The sequence below is a fragment of the Pseudophryne corroboree genome, chromosome 6 (genome assembly GCF_028390025.1).
Source record: "Pseudophryne corroboree isolate aPseCor3 chromosome 6, aPseCor3.hap2, whole genome shotgun sequence".
Taxonomy (NCBI): domain Eukaryota; kingdom Metazoa; phylum Chordata; class Amphibia; order Anura; family Myobatrachidae; genus Pseudophryne; species Pseudophryne corroboree.
The window spans coordinates 390,597,500-390,613,281 of NC_086449.1; the positions used below are offsets into that span (position 1 = coordinate 390,597,500).

General features: G+C 48.4%; 1 protein-coding gene across 9 annotated transcripts in view; it reads left to right on the forward strand.

Moving 5' to 3' along the window:
- TASOR2 (transcription activation suppressor family member 2) overlaps positions 1–15,782 on the forward strand; it is a 259,706-nt gene that overhangs the window by 39,818 nt on the left and 204,106 nt on the right. The gene's annotated exons all lie outside the window — the stretch shown is intronic.

Here is a 15,782-nt window from a genome sequence, read left to right on the forward strand (position 1 = left end):
TGCATACCTCCCAACACGACCCATTCCAGGAGGGACAAAATGCTCTCTACCTGGACCTCACTCTTAGTTTACGATTACAATCATAAATGATGTTGAAATACCTTTCTTATCAAGGATATGTAAATATATACAAATTTGTGACGCTAATCATATATTAAGAGGGAAGTTCAGGTAGAGAGCATTTTGTCCCTTCTGGAATGGGTCATGTTGGGAGGTATGGATAGTGTGTGGAATATAGTATTAATGGGAGGCACTCAATTGGCCGGCTGTCAGGATACAGACACCGGAATCCTGACACCCAGTGAAATAACGGCGGTTGGAATCCCCACTTGGATGGTGATCCACGCCACCACCCGAGGGGGAATATAACCCTATACTGGGCCCTGAAGCGTTGCAAGCGGATATGCTGCGCTCACTGCTGGTATCCCGGTGGTCGGGATCCTGGCGTCTGTGGCCTGACCACCGGGATATCATACTGATCCCATATTAATATCCAACACTATAGGTAGTCTTTAGTATAGACTGTCTTAAACATATTTAACTAATATAAATAAAATAAGTGGTCAGGAAAAGGTTAAAACATCTCATAATAAATAAATAAATACACAAACATAATAGAACCAGTAAAGACAGAACTTCACTTTCTAAGCACACATTCTCCCACCTTATGATAAAGTGCCTACATCTTCTTCTTGGCAGCTACTCTCTAGTCCAGTGCACTGATCCGCACTCACAGAAAATTTGTTAGAAGGTGCTACCACTGAGCATGTGCAGCAGCTCCACTCCCTAAAAGTACATGTTGTGACGGCAGCTTAAGTAATCGTGTTATGTGCTATTGTTATAATTTGAGCAGCTGACTAATAGGAGGGGGGTTTCCAGGCAACCAGGAGCCCCTCCCCCTAGGCGTTTGCCTATGCTGTACAACGCCAACGCTTCAAACAAACTGGACAGGAGGATTTTTGCCTTTTGCTTATAATAATGCTGGATAACCTCTGCTGAAGTGTATTCAGTAAATCCTTGTAGGTCTGTTGCTGGCTGATTGTTTATTAGCAGCTATTTGTATAGCATTCCCATATTCTGCAGGACACAACAGGAAATCTTTGGTTATTCACATCGAGGGTCCTTGCCCTAGTGGAGCTTAAAGTATATATTCCCTTCCACATGTACACCATAATTACCTTATATTTCTCTAACGTCCTAGTGGATGCTGGGGACTCCGTCAGGACCATGGGGATTAGCGGCTCCGCAGGAGACAGGGCACAAAAATAAAGCTTTAGGATCAGGTGGTGTGCACTGGCTCCTCCCCCTATGACCCTCCTCCAAGCCTCAGTTAGGTTTTTGTGCCCGTCCGAGCAGGGTGCAATCTAGGTGGCTCTCCTAAAGAGCTGCTTAGAAAAAGTTTTTTAGGTTTTTTATTTTCAGTGAGTCCTGCTGGCAACAGGCTCACTGCATCGAGGGACTTAGGGGAGAGAAGTGAACTCACCTGCGTGCAGGATGGATTGGCTTCTTAGGCTACTGGACACCATTAGCTCCAGAGGGAGTCGGAACACAGGTCTCACCCTGGGGTTCGTCCCGGAGCCGCGCCGCCGACCCCCCTTGCAGATGCCGAAGATGGAAGAGGTCCAGAAGCAGGCGGCAGAAGACTTTTCAGTCTTCCTGAGGTAGCGCACAGCACTGCAGCTGTGCGCCATTGTTGTCAGCACACTTCACACAGCGGTCACGGAGGGTGCAGGGCGTTGGGGGGGCGCCCTGGGCAGCAATGTATAATACCTTTTTATGGCTAAAAATACATCGCATATAGCCCTTTGAGGCTATATGGATGTATTTAACCCCTGCCAGATCTCACAGATTCCAGAGAAGAGCCCGCCGAAATAGGGGGCGGGGCTTATTCTCCTCCGCACACAGCGCCATTTTCCTGCTCAGCTCCGCTGTGAGGAAGGCTCCCAGGACTCTCCCCTGCACTGCACTACAGAAACAGGGTAAAACAGAGAGGGGGGGCACTTTTTTTGGCGATATTAATATATTTAAGCTGCTATAAGGATACAACACTTATATAGGGTTGTTCCCATATATATTATAGCGCTTGGGTGTGTGCTGGCAAACTCTCCCTCTGTCTCCCCAAAGGGCTAGTGGGGTCCTGTCTTCAATAGAGCATTCCCTGTGTGTCTGCTGTGTGTCGGTACGTGTGTGTCGACATGTATGAGGACGATGTTGGTGTGGAGGCAGAGCAATTGCCGGTAATGGTGATGTCACCCCCTAGGGAGTCGACACCGGAATGGATGGCTTTGTTTATGGAATTACGTGATAATGTCAGCACATTACAAAAATCAGTTGACGACATGAGACGGCCGTCAAACCAGTTGGTACCTGCCCAGGCGTCTCAGACACCGTCAGGGGCTGTAAAACGCCCTTTACCTCAGTCGGTCGATACAGACCCAGACACGGACACTGAATCTAGTGTCGACGGTGAAGAAACAAACGTATTTTCCAGTAGGGCCACACGTTATATGATCACGGCAATGAAGGAGACTTTGCATATCTCTGATACTACAAGTACCACAAAAAGGGGTATTATGTGGGGGGTGAAAAAACTACCTGTAGTTTTTCCTGAATCAGAGGAATTGAATGATGTATGTGATGAAGCGTGGGTTAACCCAGATAGAAAAGGGCTAATTTCTAAAAAGTTATTGGCATTATACCCTTTCCCGCCAGAGGTTAGGGCGCGCTGGGAAACACCCCCTAAGGTGGATAAGGCGCTCACACGCTTATCAAAACAAGTGGCGTTACCGTCTCCTGATACGGCCGCCCTCAAGGATCCAGCTGATAGGAGGCTGGAAACTACTCTAAAAAGTATATACACACATACTGGTGTTATACTGCGACCAGCCATCGCCTCAGCCTGGATGTGCAGTGCTGGAGTGGTCTGGTCGGATTCCCTGACTGAAAATATTGATACCCTGGATAGGGACAGTATTTTACAGACTTTAGAGCAATTAAAGGATGCTTTTCTTTATATGCGAGATGCTCAGAGGGATATTTGCACTCTGGCATCGAGAGTAAGTGCGATGTCCATATCTGCCAGAAGAAGTTTATGGACACGACAGTGGTCAGGTGATGCGGATTCCAAACGGCATATGGAAGTATTGCCGTATAAAGGGGAGGAATTATTTGGCGTCGGTCTATCGGATTTGGTGGCCACGGCAACTGCCGGGAAATCCACCTTTTTACCTCAGACCCCCTCCCAACAGAAAAAGACACCGTCTTTTCAGCCGCAGTCCTTTCGGTCCTATAAGAACAAGCGGGCAAAAAGACAGTCATATCTGCCCCGAGGCAGAGGAAAGGGTAAGAGAGGGCAGCAAGCAGCTCCTTCCCAGGAACAGAAGCCCTCCGCGGGTTCTGCAAAGCCCTCAGCATGACACTGGGGCTTTACAAGCGGACTCAGGAGCGGTGGGGGGGTCGACTCAAGAATTTCAGCGCGCAGTGGGCTTGCTCACAGGTGGACCCCTGGATCCTGCAGGTAGTATCTCAGGGTTACAGGTTGGAATTCGAGAAGTCTCCCCCTCGCCGGTTCCTAAAGTCTGCTTTGCCAACATCTCCCTCAGACAGGGCGACGGTATTGGAAGCCATTCACAAGCTGTTTTCTCAGCAGGTGATAGTCAAGGTACCCCTCCTACAACAGGGAAAGGGGTATTACTCCACGCTATTTGTGGTACCGAAGCCGGACGGCTCGGTAAGACCTATTCTAAATCTGAAATCTTTGAACCTGTACATAAAAAAATTCAAGTTCAAGATGGAATCACTCAGAGCAGTGATAGCGAATCTGGAAGAAGGGGACTTTATGGTGTCCCTGGACATAAAAGATGCTTACCTGCATGTCCCAATTTGCCCTTCACATCAAGGGTACTTTAGGTTCGTGGTGCAAAACTGTCATTATCAGTTTCAGACGCTGCCGTTTGGATTGTCCACGGCACCTCGGGTCTTTACCAAGGTAATGGCCGAAATGATGATTCTTCTGCGAAGAAGAGGCGTATTAATTATCCCTTACTTGGACGATCTCCTGATAAGGGCAAGGTCCAGAGAACAGCTGGAGGACGGAGTAGCACTAACCCAAGTAGTGCTGCAACAACACGGGTGGATTCTGAATTTCCCAAAATCTCAGTTGACCCCGACAACACGTCTGCTGTTCCTGGGAATGATTCTGGACACTGTTCAGAAAAAGGTGTTTCTTCCGGAGGAGAAAGCCAAGGAGTTATCCGAACTTGTCAGGAACCTCCTAAAACCAGGAAAAGTGTCTGTGCATCAATGCACAAGAGTCCTGGGAAAGATGGTGGCTTCTTACGAAGCAATCCCATTCGGCAGATTCCACGCACGAACTTTTCAGTGGGATCTGCTGGACAAATGGTCCGGATCGCATCTGCAGATGCATCAGCGGATAACCTTATCGCCACGGACAAGGGTGTCTCTTCTGTGGTGGTTAGAGTGCTCATCTGTTAGAAGGCCGCAGATTCGGCATACAGGACTGGGTCCTGGTGACCACGGATGCCAGTCTGAGAGGCTGGGGAGCGGTCACACAGGGAAGAAACTTCCAGGGAGTATGGTCAAGCCTGGAGATGTCTCTTCACATAAATATACTGGAGCTAAGAGCGATTTACAATGCTCTAAGCCTGGCAAAACCCCTGCTTCAGGGTCAGCCGGTGTTGATCCAGTCGGACAACATCACGGCAGTCGCCCACGTAAACAGACAGGGCGGCACAAGAAGCAGGAGAGCAATGGCAGAAGCTGCAAGGATTCTTCGCTGGGCGGAAGATCATGTGATAGCACTGTCAGCAGTGTTCATTCCGGGAGTGGACAACTGGGAAGCAGACTTCCTCAGCAGACACGATCTACACCCGGGAGAGTGGGGACTTCATCCAGAAGTCTTCCACATGATTGTGAACCGTTGGGAAAAACCAAAGGTGGATATGATGGCGTCTCACCTCAACAAAAAACTGGACAGGTATTGCGCCAGGTCAAGAGACCCTCGGGCAATAGCTGTGGACGCTCTGGTAACACCGTGGGTGTTCCAGTCAGTGTATGTGTTTCCTCCTCTGCCTCTCATACCCAAAGTACTGAGAATTATACGGCAAAGGGGAGTAAGAACGATACTCGTGGCTCCGGATTGGCCAAGAAGAACTTGGTACCCGGAACTTCAGGAGATGCTCACGGAAAATCCGTGGCCTCTACCTCTAAGACGGGACCTGATTCAGCAGGGACCGTGTCTATTCCAAGACTTACCGCGGCTGCGTTTGACGGCGTGGCGGTTGAACGCCGAATTCTAAGGGAAAAAGGCATTCCGGAAGAGGTCATCCCTACACTGGTTAAAGCCAGGAAGGAGGTGACTGCACAACATTATCACCGCATTTGGAGAAAATATGTTGCGTGGTACGAGGCCAGGAAGGCCCCCACGGAGGAATTTCAATTTGGTCGATTCCTACATTTCCTGCAAACAGGATTGTCTATGGGCCTCAAGTTGGGGTCCATTAAGGTTCAAATTTCGGCCCTGTCGATTTTCTTCCAGAAAGAATTGGCTTCAGTTCCTGAAGTCCAGACTTTTGTAAAAGGAGTACTACATATACAGCCCCCGGTTGTGCCCCCAGTGGCTCCGTGGGACCTTTAATGTAGTTTTGGATTTTCTCAAATCCCATTGGTTTGAGCCACTCAAATCGGCGGATTTGAAATATCTTACACGGAAAGTAACCATGCTACTGGCCCTGGCTTCAGCCAGGAGAGTGTCAGAATTGGCGGCTTTTTCGTATAAAAGCCCATATCTGATTTTCCATTCGGACAGGGCAGAACTGCGGACGCGTCCTCATTTTCTGCCTAAGGTGGTGTCAGCGTTTCACCTGAACCAGCCTATTGTGGTGCCTGCGGCTGCTAGCGATTTGGAGGATTCCAAGTTACTGGACGTTGTCAGGGCATTGAAAATATATATTTCAAGGACGGCTGGAGTCAGAAAATCTGACTCACTGTATGCACCCAACAAGCTGGGTGCTCCTGCTTCTAAGCAGACGATTGCTCGTTGGATTTGTAGCACAATTCAACTTGCACATTCTGTGGCAGGCCTGCCACAGCCTAAATCTGTCAAGGCCCATTCCACAAGGAAGGTGGGCTCATCATGGGCGGCTGCCCGAGGGGTCTCGGCATTACAACTCTGCCGAGCAGCTACGTGGTCGGGGGAGAACACGTTTGTAAAATTCTACAAATTTGATACCCTGTCTAAAGAGGACCTGGAGTTCTCTCATTCGGTGCTGCAGAGTCATCCGCACTCTCCCGCCCGTTTGGGAGCTTTGGTATAATCCCCATGGTCCTGACGGAGTCCCCAGCATCCACTAGGACGTTAGAGAAAATAAGATTTTACTTACCGATAAATCTATTTCTCGTAGTCCGTAGTGGATGCTGGGCGCCCATCCCAAGTGCGGATTGTCTGCAATACTTGTACATAGTTATTGTTACAAAAAAATCGGGTTGTTCTTGTTGTGAGCCGTCTGTTCAGAGGCTCCTACGTTGTCATACTGTTAACTGGGTTCAGATCACAAGTTGTACGGTGTGATTGGTGTGGCTGGTATGAGTCTTACCCGGGATTCAAAATCCTTCCTTATTGTGTACGCTCGTCCGGGCACAGTATCCTAACTGAGGCTTGGAGGAGGGTCATAGGGGGAGGAGCCAGTGCACACCACCTGATCCTAAAGCTTTATTTTTGTGCCCTGTCTCCTGCGGAGCCGCTAATCCCCATGGTCCTGACGGAGTCCCCAGCATCCACTACGGACTACGAGAAATAGATTTATCGGTAAGTAAAATCTTATTTTTTAAAATGTTTTTTGAATTGAGTCTCCTGCAACTTGTGGAAGAGTAAGCAAGTATATATACACTAGGTTTTTATTTTGTTTTTTTTGTTATTATTTTTTGCTGAATCCAATTAATTACCGGTAGGTTTTTTTGGATTTAAGAAAATGCCCCAACTGGTAAAATAACAATAAAATGTTCACATAGGTGGGCACTTTGCTTATAAGAAAGGGCAGGGGAGCAGAAGCAGCCCAGTACTGTGTGTAACAAGGTGCATGCGCCTATTAATCCTGAACATTAATAGAGAGTTTTGTAAAGATTAATTTTTAGACCCCTTACCATTCCACAGATAGAGCCTTTGTAAACCTCTGCAATGAAATTCAGTGTGGTATGTCACATGGGCCAAATTGTACTGGCGCAGCATGACTACATTTTGGGGGTAATTCTGAGTTGATCGCAGCAGGATTTTTGTTAGCAGTTGGGCAAAACCATGTGCACTGCAAGGGAGGCAGATATAACATGTGCAGAGAGAGTTAGATTTGGGTGTGGTGTGTTCAATCTGCAATCTAAATTGCAGTGTAAAAATAAAACAGCCAGTATTTACCCTGCACAGAAACAAAATAACCCACCCAAATCTAACTCTCTCTGCACATGTTATATCTGCCTCCCCTGCAGTGCACATGGTTTTGCCCAACTGCTAACAAAAATCCTGCTGCGATCAACTCGGAATTACCCCCTTTGTCGCTAGATTCATTCTGCTGATAAATGTGCTTACATGCTCAGTATGGGAAATCCCTTACTGCAGAACAGAGACTTTCAGCCTTTTACAACTCGCGGCACACTGAACAATATTTAAATATTGTCAAGGCACATTCAAATATAAAGGTGATACATGGTGCAGTTGCGTGTCCTAGGATGTTATGTCGCAGCTTCTCCGTAAGTAATACCTGGGCCACATCTCAGAAAGCCAGAAGAGCCCAAGACTGCCCAGGCCCAAAATTAGAACTGGCTCTGCAGCCACTAAACCCACCAGTATTTGATCGTTCCAGGGCCTCAGTAGCGGCAAAACACTGACGGGCCTGACTGTGCTTCTATGGCGGCACACCTGGAGACTGCTCAGGGCACACTAGTGTGCCACGGCACAGTGGTTGAAAAACACTGCCGTAGAGGATTCACTGGCTCCAACTCAGAACACCTTTTTGTTACTTGTGGACTCATCCAATGCACTGTTCTGGGACAGTACGGTTTTCTGTTTTCATTTTATAGTATGTAAATCTGACTCCATGTACATGTGTACAGATGGGTCTTGTATGCCCATGGATCAGGTCTGTCGCTCCATAATAATGTACTGTAATGTGGCTTCTCTCTGGTCGAGGAATGGATAACCTTTATGTATTCATATTTCTCTGACGTCCTAGTGGATGCTGGGAACTCCGTAAGGACCATGGGGAATAGCGGCTCCGCAGGAGACTGGGCACAAAAGTAAAGCTTTAGGACTACCTGGTGTGCACTGGCTCCTCCCCCTATGACCCTCCTCCAAGCCTCAGTTAGATTTTTGTGCCCGGCCGAGAAGGGTGCACACTAGGGGCTCTCCTGAGCTTCTTAGTGAAAGTTTAGTTTTAGGTTTTTTATTTTCAGTGAGACCTGCTGGCAACAGGCTCACTGCATCGAGGGACTAAGGGGAGAAGAAGCGAACCTGCCTGCTTGCAGCCAGCTTGGGCTTCTTGGCTACTGGACACCATTAGCTCCAGAGGGACCGAACACAGGCCCAGCCTCGGAGTCCGGTCCCAGAGCCGCGCCGCCGGCCCCCTTACAGAGCCAGAAGCAAGAAGAGGTCCGGAAAATCGGCGGCAGAAGACATCAGTCTTCACCAAGGTAGCGCACAGCACTGCAGCTGTGCGCCATTGCTCCTCATACACACCTCACACTGCAGTCACTGATGGGTGCAGGGCGCTGGGGGGGGGCGCCCTGAGCAGCAATAAAAACACCTTGGCTGGCAAACATACATCACATATAACCCCCAGGGCTATATGGATGTATTTTAACCCCTGCCAGAATCCATAAAAATGCGGGAGAAAAGTCCGCGAAAAAGGGGCGGAGCCTATCTCATCAGCACACTGGCGCCATTTTCTCTTACAGCTCAGTTGGAGGGAAGCTCCCTGGCTCTCCCCTGCAGTTACTACACTACAGAAAGGGGTTAAAAAAGAGAGGGGGGCACTAATTAGGCGCAGTATTAATAAAACAGCAGCTATAAGGGGAAAAACACTTCTATAAGGTTATCCCTGTATATATATAGCGCTCTGGTGTGTGCTGGCATACTCTCCCTCTGTCTCCCCAAAGGGCTAGTGGGGTCCTGTCCTCTATCAGAGCATTCCCTGTGTGTGTGCTGTGTGTCGGTACGATTGTGTCGACATGTATGAGGAGGAAAATGGTGTGGAGGCGGAGCAATTGCCTGTAATGGAGATGTCACCCCCTAGGGAGTCGACACCTGAGTGGCTGAGCTTATGGAAGGAATTACGTGACAGTGTCAGCTCTTTACAAAAGATTGATGACATGAGACAGCCGGCTACTCAGCCTGTGCCTGTCCAGGTGTCTCAAAAGCCATCAGGGCCTCTAAAACGCCCGTTACCTCAGATGGCAGATACAGACGCCGACACGGATACTGACTCCAGTGTCGACGATTAAGAGACGAATGTGACTTCCAGTAGGGCCACACGTTACATGATTGAGGCTATGGAAAATGTTACATATTTCTGATAATACCAGTACCACTAAAAAGGGTATTATGTTGGGTGAGAAAAAACTGCCTGTAGTTTTTCCTGCATCTGAGGAATTAAATGAAGTGTGTGATGATGCGTGGGTTTCCACCGATAAAAACTGTTAATTCCTAAAAAGTTATTAGCATCATACCCCTTCCCGCCAGAGGATAGGGCACGTTGGGAAACACCCCCTAGGGTGGATAAAGCGCTCACACGCTTGTCTAAACAGGTGGCACTACCGTCCCCGGATACGGCCGCCCTTAAGGAACCTGCTGACAGAAAGCAGGAAAATATCCTAAAAATGTATATACACTCACACGGGTGTGATACTGCGACCAGCAATCGCCTCAGCCTGGATGTACAGTGCTGGGGTAGCTTGGTTGGATTCCCTGACTGACAATATTGATACCCTAGATAGGGACAGTATATTACTGACTATAGAGCATTTAAAAGATGCATTTCTATATATGCGTGATGCACAGAGGGATATTTGCCGACTGGCATCAAGAGTAAGTGCGCTGTCCATTTCTGCCAGAAGAGGGTTATGGACAAGACAGTGGTCAGGTGATGCTGATTCCAAAAGGCATATGGAAGTATCGCCTTATAAAAGGGAGGAGTTATTTGGGGTAGGTCTAACAGACCTGGTGGCCACGGCAACGGCTGGGAAATCCACATTTTTACTCCAGGTAGCCTCTCAACATAAGAAGGCGCCGTATTATCAGGCGCAGTCCTTTAGGCCCCATAAGGGCAAGCGGGCAAAAGACTCCTCATTTCTGCCCCGTGGCAGAGGGAGAGGAAAAAGGCTGCAGCAAACAGCCAGTTCCCAGGAACAGAAGCCCTCTCCCGTTTCTGCCAAGTCCTCAGCATGACGCTGGGGCTTTACAAGCGGACTCAGGCACGGTGGGGGCCCGTCTCAAAAATTTCAGCGTGCAGTGGGCTCACTCACAGGTGGACCCCTGGATCCTTCAGGTGGTATCTCAGGGGTACAAATTGGAATTCGAGACGTCTCCCCTTCGCCGTTTCCTAAAGTCTGCTTTATCGACGTCTCCCTCCGACAGGGAGGCGGTATTGGAAGCCATTCACAAGCTGTATTCCCAGCAGGTGATAATCAAGGTACCCCTCCTACAACAGGGAAAGGGGTATTATTCCACGCTGTTTGTGGTACCGAAGCCTGACGGCTCGGTGAGACCTATTTTAAATCTGAAATCCTTGAGCACTTACATACAAAGGTTCAAATTCAAGATGGAGTCACTCAGAGCGGTGATTGCGAACCTGGAAGAAGGGGATTATATGGTGTCTCTGGACATCAAGGATGCTTATCTCCATGTCCCAATTTACCCTTCTCACCAAGGGTACCTCAGGTTTGTGGTACAGAACTGTCACTATCAGTTTCAGACGCTGCCGTTTGGTTTGTCCACGGCACCCCGGGTCTTTACCAAAGTAATGGCCGAAATGATGATACTCCTTCGAAGGAAGGGAGTTTTAGTTATCCCTTACTTGGACGATCTCCTGATAAGGGCAAGATCCAGGGAACAGTTGGTAGTCGGGGTAGCACTATCTCAAGTAGTGTTGCGGCAGCACGGTTGGATTCTCAATATTCCAAAATCGCAGCTGATCCCGACGACACGTCTTCTATTCCTAGGGATGATCCTGGACACAGTCCAGAAAAAGGTGTTTCTCCCGGAGGAGAAAGCCAGGGAGTTATCCGAACTAGTCAGAAACCTCCTAAAACCAGGCCAAGTGTCAGTGCATCAGTGCACAAGGGTCCTGGGAAAAATGGTGGCTTCCTACGAAGCAATTCCATTCGGCAGATTCCACGCAAGAACTTTCCAGTGGGACCTGCTGGACAAATGGTCCGGATCGCATCTTCAGATGCATCAGCGGATAACCCTGTCACCAAAGACAAGGGTGTCTCTCCTGTGGTGGTTGCAGAGTGCTCATCTTCTAGGGGGCCGCAGATTCGGCATTCAGGACTGGGTCCTGGTGACCACGGATGCCAGCCTGCAAGGCTGGGGAGCAGTCACACAGGGAAAAAATTTCCAGGGCTTGTGGTCAAGCCTGGAGACATCACTTCACATAAATATTTTGGAGCTAAGGGCCATTTACAATGCCCTAAGCCAAGCAAGACCTCTGCTTCAAGGTCAGCCGGTGCTGATCCAGTCGGACAACATCACGGCAGTCGCCCACGTAAACAGACAGGGCGGCACAAGAAGCAGGAGGGCAATGGCAGAAGCTGCAAGGATTTTTCGCTGGGCGGAAAATCATGTGATAGCATTGTCAGCAGTGTTCATTCCGGGAGTGGACAACTGGGAAGCAGACTTCCTCAGCAGGCACGACATCCACCCGGGAGAGTGGGGACTTCACCCAGAAGTCTTTCACATGATTGTAAACCGTTGGGAAAAACCAAAGGTGGACATGATGGCGTCCCGCCTAAACAAAAAATTGGACAGGTATTGCGCCAGGTCAAGGGACCCTCAGGCAATAGCTGTGGACGCTCTGGTAACACCGTGGGTGTTCCAGTCAGTGTATGTGTTCCCTCCTCTTCCTCTCATACCAAAAGTACTGAGAATTATAAGACGGAGGGGAGTAAGAACTATACTCGTGGCTCCGGATTGGCCAAGAAGGACTTGGTACCCGGAACTTCAAGAGATGCTCACGGAGGACCCGTGGCCTCTACCTCTAAGAAGGGACCTGCTCCAGCAAGGACCCAGTCTATTCCAAGACTTACCGCGGCTGCGTTTGACGGCAGGGCGGTTGAACGCCGGATCCTGAAGGAAAAAGGCATTCCGGATGAAGTCATCCCTACCCTGATCAAGCCAGGAAGGATGTAACCGCAAAGCATTATCACCGCATTTGGCGAAAATATGTTGCGTGGTGTGAGGCCAGTAAGGCCCGATGGAGGAATTTCAACTAGGTCGATTCCTGCATTTCCTGTAAACAGGAGTGTCTATGGGCCTAAAATTGGGGTCCATTAAGGTTCAAATTTCGGCCCTGTCAATTTTCTTCCAGAAAGAACTAGCTTCAGTTCCTGAAGTTCAGACGTTTGTAAAAGGGGTACTGCATATACAGCCTCCTTTTGTGCCTCCAGTGGCACCTTGGGATCTCAATGTAGTTTTGGGGTTCCTAAAGTCACATTGGTTTGAACCACTTGAATCTGTGGAGTTAAAATATCTCACATGGAAAGTGGTCATGTTGTTGGCCTCGGCCAGGCGCGTGTCAGAATTGGCGGGCTTTATCCTGTAAAAGCCCTTATCTGATCTTCCATTCAGACAGGGCGGAATTAAGGACTCGTCCTCATTTTCTCCCTAAGGTGGTTTCAGTGTTTCATCTGAACCAACCTATTGTGGTACCTGCGGCTACTAGTGACTTGGAGGACTCCAAGTTGTTGGACGTAGTCAGGGCCTTGAAAATATATGTTTCCAGGACGGCTGGAGTCAGAAAATCTGACTCGCTGTTTATCCTGTATGCACCCAACAAGCTGGGTGCTCCTGCTTCTAAGCAGACTATTGCTCGTTGGATTTGTAATACAATTCAGCTTGCACATTCTGTGGCAGGCCTGCCACAGCCAAAATCTGTAAAAGCCCATTCCACAAGGAAGGTGGGCTCATCTTGGGCGGCTGCCCGAGGGGTCTCGGCTTTACAACTTTGCCGAGCAGCTACTTGGTCAGGGGAAAACACGTTTGCTAAATTCTACAAATTTGATACCCTGGCTGAGGAGGACCTGGAGTTCTCTCATTCGGTGCTGCAGAGTCATCCGCACTCTCCCGCCCGTTTGGGAGCTTTGGTATAATCCCCATGGTCCTTACGGAGTCCCCAGCATCCACTAGGACGTCAGAGAAAATAAGAATTTACTTACCGATAATTCTATTTCTCGTAGTCCGTAGTGGATGCTGGGCGCCCATCCCAAGTGCAGATTGTCTGCAATACTTGTACATAGTTATTGTTAACTAAATCGGGTTATTGTTGTGAGCCATCTATCCAGAGGCTCCTCTGTTATCATGCTGTTAACTGGGTTCAGATCACAAGTTGTACGGTGTGATTGGTGTGGCTGGTATGAGTCTTACCCGGGATTCATAAATCCTTCCTTATTGTGTACGCTCGTCCGGGCACAGTATCCTAACTGAGGCTTGGAGGAGGGTCATAGGGGGAGGAGCCAGTGCACACCAGGTAGTCCTAAAGCTTTACTTTTGTGCCCAGTCTCCTATGGAGCCGCTATTCCCCATGGTCCTTACGGAGTTCCCAGCATCCACTACGGACTACGAGAAATAGAATTATCGGTAAGTAAATTCTTATTTTTTTTCAACTGCTTTTGAACACTTCTAAAACAGTGTACATGTTGTTGTGGATAAAGGCTGATGTGCTAGAGAAGCCAATGCCCGTTATAGAATATATGGCTGTAGTCTATGGGTACTACACCTCGCACTCATCGTGGCAAGTACAGTACATAGACTCTACAACAGAGTTGCATATTGGGCTTTGCTCACAGTTGTATGCTGTTTTCGAAATTAAGCGATTATCGTAAAGTGCGCATTCACAACGATTGGATTGTGATTATACTCGCAGTTAGGGCTCATTTGAGGGTGATTGACAGGAGGCATAGGGAGGTAACTGGTGGAGGCGGCAAAAATGCAGGTGTGTCTGGATTGTTTTCGGGTCGTTATCAGTCGCCAGCTGCGATCAAGTTCGCAGGAAACACGTCTCTTGGTCTCTGTTGCAGTGGCCATAGACTTACTTGAGAAGTCAATGTTTCTTCTTCATCCACTAGGGGTCACTGGAGTACTCTTGGGTTATGGACTGGGCGTAGCCGGAAATGGCACATATTTAAATATTTAAATTAGTAACTGGCCATCCCCTCCATAATCCCATAGAGCCTTCAGTATTTTTCTGTGCCTCATGCGGAAGGTACTGAGGACTGAATGTCCTGCGATTCTTCAAGCAAATTAAAAAAAAATCAAAAAAAAAATCGAAGTATGTGTCCATTCCAGTATGTGTCCAGTACAAGGGCTCCGAAGGCAGCAGCTGTAGATGCTCTGATGCTCTCACGATCGCGTGGCTGTACAGCATTGTGAATCTGTTACAACGGTTACGCTGCTTCCTCGGGTACTAAAATGGATCATACAAGACTCCATGACAGTCATACTAGTGGCGCCACATTGGCCTCGGAGGCCATGATTCTTGGATCTCCGCGAACTACTCGCAGCCGATCCTTCACCGCTCTCGCCACGTCCGGACCTATCCCACTAGGGTCAGTTCTTTTACCCCGTTTTAGCGCGGCAGCGTTTCACGGGGTGGCTGTTCAAAGCGCTCTCAAGAACGGAGGGCATGCCAGAATCTGGTATACAAACCATGTTAGGGGCTGGGAAGCCAGTACGGCAGCTCATTATCACAAGGTTTAGCGTGCCTCTATAGGTTGGTGTGACGCTCAGAAGTTTCCAACATCATTTTCAAGTTATCCCGTCTTTTAATATTTTTACAAATGGGTTTGGTGAAGGATTATATTCTACACTCAAGGTGCAGGTCTCTGCATGTCAATTTACCTGCAAAGGTGTTTGGCTCCTTTGCCGATTGTACACACTTTCCTGCACGGTGTCCTCAGACAACCTCCATTTATACCACCTACAGCGCCATGGGACGTGATCTGGTTTTACCACCTACAACGCCAGGGGGCGTGATCTGGTTTTAGGTTTTTTATTTACAGTCTTCATTTGTTGATTTCTTACAACAAGTGGATGTTACGTTTATCAATTGGTAAACACTTTTCTCTTAGCCTTAGCCTCTCAGCAAGGCGTGTTTTTAACATAGGGTGGCTTGCATGTCAAGGCCCCAAATCTGGTGTTTTATGGTCATAGGGCGGAACTTCGCACAAATTCCGTGTTCCAGTCAAAGATCGTATAATGTCACGCATCAACTAATTAATGTAGTTCCTCGGTTATCAATATGTTCGAGAACTTAAGTTACTTTGAATGTGGTACGCGCACTACGCGTTTATGTAACAATTGTACGTAGAACAGACACATTGTTCTCTATAATGTAGTGAAGATGGCTTTACAAGCTTCCAAGCAGTCCTTATGTCATACGTCAGGCTTAGCTTCATAATAGGCTACAACGCCTACATCAAGGTCAGACCATTCCAAACGTTCTAGTGAACGGCATAAGCGGGCTTCAACCGCCTACATCAGTGTCAGACCATTCCATACGTTC